Here is a 6,000-nt window from a genome sequence, read left to right as displayed (position 1 = left end):
AGAGCCAGAGTACCGAATCGGCCGGAAACGTGATGCACGCATGATACATAAGTGGATCAATATTCGTCAGACGAGACAGGTTAATTGTGAAATAGAAGATAAACCAGTGCATAACTAGCCTTGAATTGTTGTGTGACACTTTCTCTATATGTTTGAGCAAATCTTTAGGAGACGCATTCAATATTTGACAAGTTACGTGTGTTAAGTAAGGCCATGATTATCACGTTCATTATCATAACGGCTACTTCGATCGCACCTGGAGATTTTGCAATTCTAAATCCTTTCCAATCAGTTTCTCCTTTTGTGAATAAATTTTATTTCGTTATAAGGGTAACAATTGGTTACTCTATGGTTTCTCTTGGGCTGAAAAAACTTTCCCGGTCGGTCTAAAATTGGATCCACGCCAGGAACAGCCGCTTTGGTAAACTTAAAAATATCCCAGTTAGTCACGGCAACTTCACTTATCCTCAAATTGTTTTTTTGTTTTGTTTTTGTTTTTGATTTGCTCTTTTTTTTTTTTTTTTTCATGAGTGTTATCACGCAACAATATGATAAAAAAGGCATCTACCAACATGGACAGGATGAAATGTCAATGGGCATTTTCTTTACCTTTTTTCTGTTTTGTTCGTGGGTCCAAAGTCGACGTGCCTTTTTGTAATATTTAATTTTAAGTAAATGCTCAGTGATTGTTTTTGAATTTGTTAGTGACTCTACATGCACCAATACTCATAAACAAAAGCGAGTTGTCTCTCTTTTAAATTAGTATGTGGGGAGCGCGAAGCGTATTCTTTTCACCTGATACAATCTGTTCATGTAATTTACAATTCAGAAACCAGAGAGTGTTGAAATCATTTCACATTCAATTCACGTTATCAGATCATTCTATTTTAGTAATGATAATACTAATAATAATAGTGAGGTTTTTATGAGCGCATTTAAGAATCTCAATGCGCTTACATAGCATAGTAAAGATAAAATATAACAATGATACTAACAGTCAGTAGCACCTACACTAACAAAAATAAAGTTAACTGGGATAAAAGCCTATGTAGTGTTTCACAGTACTAAAAATAAAATTTCCGGAATAGGAATGTTTTTAGGGCAGATTTAAAAGACGAAGGAGAAGCTGCAGATTTAAGAGAATCAGGAAGTGTATTCCATAATGTAGGTGCACAGAAGGAGAACGCACGTTCACTGTATGTCAGAGAATTCATAGTGGGGAAAGTAAGAAGTGATTTGGAAGATGAACGTAGAGTACGTGGTGGGTGATATTCTTGTAACAGGGACGACAAATAGACCGGAGAAAGTCCATGAAGAATCTTAACACCCCTTGTTATTCTATTTTAAGCGTGAAAAGTCGAATTTCAATTTGGCCAGCTCCAGGCCGTATTTTACAAAATTCCCAGCAAATTCTGCGTGGAAGAGTGTCCCAGCTAGCGTTCTGTCTTATTCTCAAACTTGCTTGACAGCTTTCTTTAACTTAATTGTGAAGCGGCTGTTGAAGTCCTAAATGTAATAACTTTCCTAAATGTAATAAAGTCCTAAATGTAATAACATTTGGTCCTAAATGTAATAAAGTCCTAAATGTAATAACATTTGGTCCTAAATGTAATAAGCCTCTCATGCAATCGTTCGACTGCGCTAATGCACTGTTGTTGTAGGTGAATCCTTGTTTACAATATTTGCCTCATTAGCATAAGCAATTAAGTTTCTGATGGAGCTAAAACTAAATCAGTTCTGAATATCGAAAGGTCAAAGTACGATTAACTCGGCCAATGAATACGAGCCTGACGGATTGAATACTTTCTGTGCAACACGTGTTTAAAAACTCAAAATTTTACATAGAATGTATGAGCTCATTAGCGCTTTTGCCACCCAGAAATTTTGCAGTTTTTGATGGACTATTTCTCCTTGAATATTACACCCAAAGAGCTAAAAATTTCACCATGTACTAAGGTTATCTAGCTCTTTAGCTGCCTGAAGTCAATTTGTATCTAACATGCTTCCTTCTTTACGCAAAGACGTATGCAAATGAGCAAAAATGTAAACAATGACGTCAGCATGAATCCGCCTATAGCGGACATCCACATTGAGGTGTTGTACCAAAAAATCCTCTGACCAGTATTCATGTCACATTGCGGGCTCGTTGACATCAACCAGCATCTTTTTACTTACACGTCGCAAGTCAAGTAGCATTGGCTGGAGACCGTTATACCGACAGCATCTAATGACAGCTGGCGAAACAATGAGTACGGTGACCAATACATCCATATATCACTGGCTCAGACTCTTAAGTACGATGGATTTTGGAAAAATGTGATAACGTTGTACTTGTGTGATCAGTGATGGAGCTACAAGTCATAAACCAAATTAAGAACTTGGACAAGGAGGTCTGCAGACTTGCAGCTCGGACAATTTGCGGGCATGGATATAAATTTTTTGTCTTTACCTTTGCGACGAGTAAGTAAAAAGATGCTGGTTGATATCAACGAGCCCGCAATGTGACATGAATACTGGTCAGAGGATTTTTTGGTACAACAGCTGCATGTTAACACCTCAATGTGGATTTCCGCTATAACAACAGTACATTAGCGCAGTCGAACGATTGCATTAGAGGCTTATTACATTTAGGACCAAATGTTTTTACATTTAGGACTTTATTACATTTAGGACCATTCCTGTGGCCACAGGAATGGAAATTAAGTAATGTCACTCCAGTCTATAAAAAGGATGATAGCTCTCTTGTGGAAAACTACGGACCAATCAGTATCTTGTCGTCCATTACCAAGATTCTTGAGAAAGTTATGTATGATCAGCTCTATGATGCTTTCAAGACCCACTTCTCTCTCAATATGTCTGGATTCTTAAGTGGGCACTCATGTTGTACTGCTCTTCTAAAAATGGTTGACGACTGGAGACTAGCCCTGGATTCTAAGAAAGTCACTGGAACTATTGCCATTGACCTTTCCAAAGCTTTTGAATCTGTGTGTCACAGTCTACTCCTAGCCAAGTTGCGTGCTTATGGTCTGAATGATGATGCCCTCAGATTCGTCCAGTCATACTTGACCGAGCGACAGCAAAGAGTTAAATTTAATTGCAAATCTCTGATTGGCTTCCCGTTCAATGTGGTGTGCCTCAAGGTAGTCTTCTCGGTCCCTTTTTTTTAAATATATATGAATGACTTAAACTTTGCTGGCCAGATCGCTTCCTTGCGTCTATATGCCGATGATACGACAACTTATTGATCTCATCACGATATCACTTTCTTGGAAATTTTCCTGAACCATGATATTGACATCCTCCTGTCTTGGCTTTCTCGTAATTATCTTATGGTCAACAACATAAAGTCCCAAGCTGTGATGATTGGAGATATTGCTTACGACCCTCAATTTATCATTGGTGACTCTAGAGTCGAGTTATCTAACTCACTCAAAATCCTTGGGGTCACAATTGACGATAAGTTAACATTTGCTGATCACATTCAGAGTGTCATAAAAAAAGGTCTATGCCAAGATTGGTGCCCTTAGGAGACTCAAAAAACTTATGCCTGTAGATGTCTCCCTATCACTCTATAAGGCTTACATACTTCCTCACCTGAAGTACTGTAGTCCGCTATTGCTTGGATTAAATAAAACACTGAGCTCTAAATAGTCAGTAAGTACGCACCCAAAACTTTGCTTAATCTCGGCAATAATGTTGACTACAATACAATCTTAGCTAAAAGCAACATGAAAACTCTAGAACATAGGCGATTTTATGTTTCCTTGGTTTTAATTTTTAAATGTATGAAATGAAACGGTCCGGAATATATTAAAAACTTTTTTCAATTGCGGGAATCTAGATATAGTTTAAGGAATAAAGGTGTAAATCTAGTGCAACCAGGGTATAATAATAGATCGTATCATAATTCCTTTACATATAAAGCTAGTCACCTTTGGAACAGTATACCTAGAGAAATTAAAAGAGCATCTAAGCTTAGCGATTTCTGTAGTAAACTTAAGAATTTCGATTTTAGCACTCGAGGACCAATCTGTAAATGTAATACATGCAGTTGACTTTTATTGTACATACACATACATTGTCATTTTTTATTCATATTCATCTACTGCAATATCTTTCACTGAACATAATGTTAACCGCCTCCCGGTTAACTCAATGGATAGAGCGCTGGACTGTTGTGCGGGAGGTCGAGGGTTCGAGCCCCGGTCGGACCAACACTCAAGGTCTTAAAATAATTGAGAAGAATATGCTACCTTTCTATAACATCAAGAAATGGTTAGATATTCTAGTCTTCTCGGATAGGGACGAATAAATGGAGGTCCCGTCTCCTACAGGGTTAGGGGTAGGAGACGTTAATTTCCCACGCACGAGATTACTGTGTGATGGATGTCCTCCCCTGGGGTGGGATGGGCGGGTTAGGATTGATTGTAAAGCGCTGTTGATCTGTCATTGTAAATAGCGCTCTATAAGTGATAAATTGTAAATTGTAAATTGTAAGACTCTTTGAACTATCAATATTAATCACCTACAATTTTACAATTATCATTCATACTCTAAACTTATATATTTTTACCTATAAAGTTTTAAGTACTTCTAATAATATACCTTTAATTATAGTTAATTTATAGTCTACCGTTTTATACATGAGCCTCTGGCTCGGGCAATTGGGCAACCATGCCTCACGTTAGACAATAAACTTTGATTGATTGATTGATTGATTTAGACCAGACCTTGTTAGCATGCACATTTTGTTTCCCAATTCGGAACTTATGAAAGCTCTCCAGAAAGCTATTGTTTTCAAACTGTCGAATATTTTCGTGGTTAGATGAAGAGCGACGAGATGAGTTTTCTTCCTAAGAGAAGATAATTGGGAACAATTGTGTTCTCTTGATCTTGAAATGCAGGCAACAAATCCAACAAACAAAAAAAGAACTGCGTGGATCTGCATCAAATTACGTACTCCGTGACTTACATTTGACAGGTGTAAATGAAAAGAAGCTGCTGAACAGCACATTCAAAATGGTTATCTATGTGAAAGGTTGTTAATGATGTACCGATCCCCAAAAATTCACGCAAAAATTTGGGCTTTTGCTTTCTCTGAGATGTGAGTAAAACTAATCGTGTGGGCCGTTTTTTAATGGTCTACAAATTGATTTAAAGAAAAAAAGGGAAACATGGTTTGCTCGACGCGCTGACCTCCTTAACGATCAAACATTAGATAAAATAGCATAACCTGACTCTGAAACGGACTTTTCCTCTACTGAATCGGCTCTATGAGAGTGACATGCGCGTAAAAAGCAGAACTTTTCCCTTTCAAATTAGCTGGCAGTAACACAAAAGATTTGCCCATTAACGTTGTATCGACTGGTTAAACTGACTTTGAAGAGATTCTCGAGTTCATAAAGCAACAATTGATTGGTGATGATAAAAATAGTAATAGGTGCGAAAAACATTTCACGAGCCTGTGAAATATCTCCGGAAGTTTTCTTTGAGATCTACATCGAAAGTAGTACGCTAATACTTGCTTTGATTTGACATAAGATTGAATATTTTAGCCGTTTTGGTTTCAGCGTTACAAGCATTATTGCGGGATAGGTCTGTGGCCCATAAAGATCATGAAAACTCCGAAGGGAACAGGAAACCCTCTGCTTTAGCAGACGACGTCCTGCTCGACCTTATCGAATATGTGCAGCTGCCCTGCGATACTGGAGAGCCGGCGAAAGGATATCAGTCAAAGAACTGAGACCATGGTAATAAGGCACTATATTACGAGGGGAGTCGAATGTTAAAATCATCAGAGGTGAACAAAGTAGAAGCTGAAGAATTTGAAAGGACGAAAGAATCTGGTGTGGGGATGCTGGCTTTATCTCGGCGGGAAAATAAAGCCGACAAAGGCATAGTCAACAATGGGGATGAGCTAGTAGATGTTTAGTTTGTTCTAGACGTAGCCATCGACTTATTTGGGGTGAGAAGGGATGTCGAATGTCACATTGCAATTCT

This window comes from Stylophora pistillata, chromosome 12 (assembly GCF_964205215.1).
Source record: "Stylophora pistillata chromosome 12, jaStyPist1.2, whole genome shotgun sequence".
NCBI classification, from domain to species: domain Eukaryota; kingdom Metazoa; phylum Cnidaria; class Anthozoa; order Scleractinia; family Pocilloporidae; genus Stylophora; species Stylophora pistillata.
The sequence above is the reverse complement of the archived record's forward strand: the minus strand, read 5'-3'. Positions refer to the sequence as shown.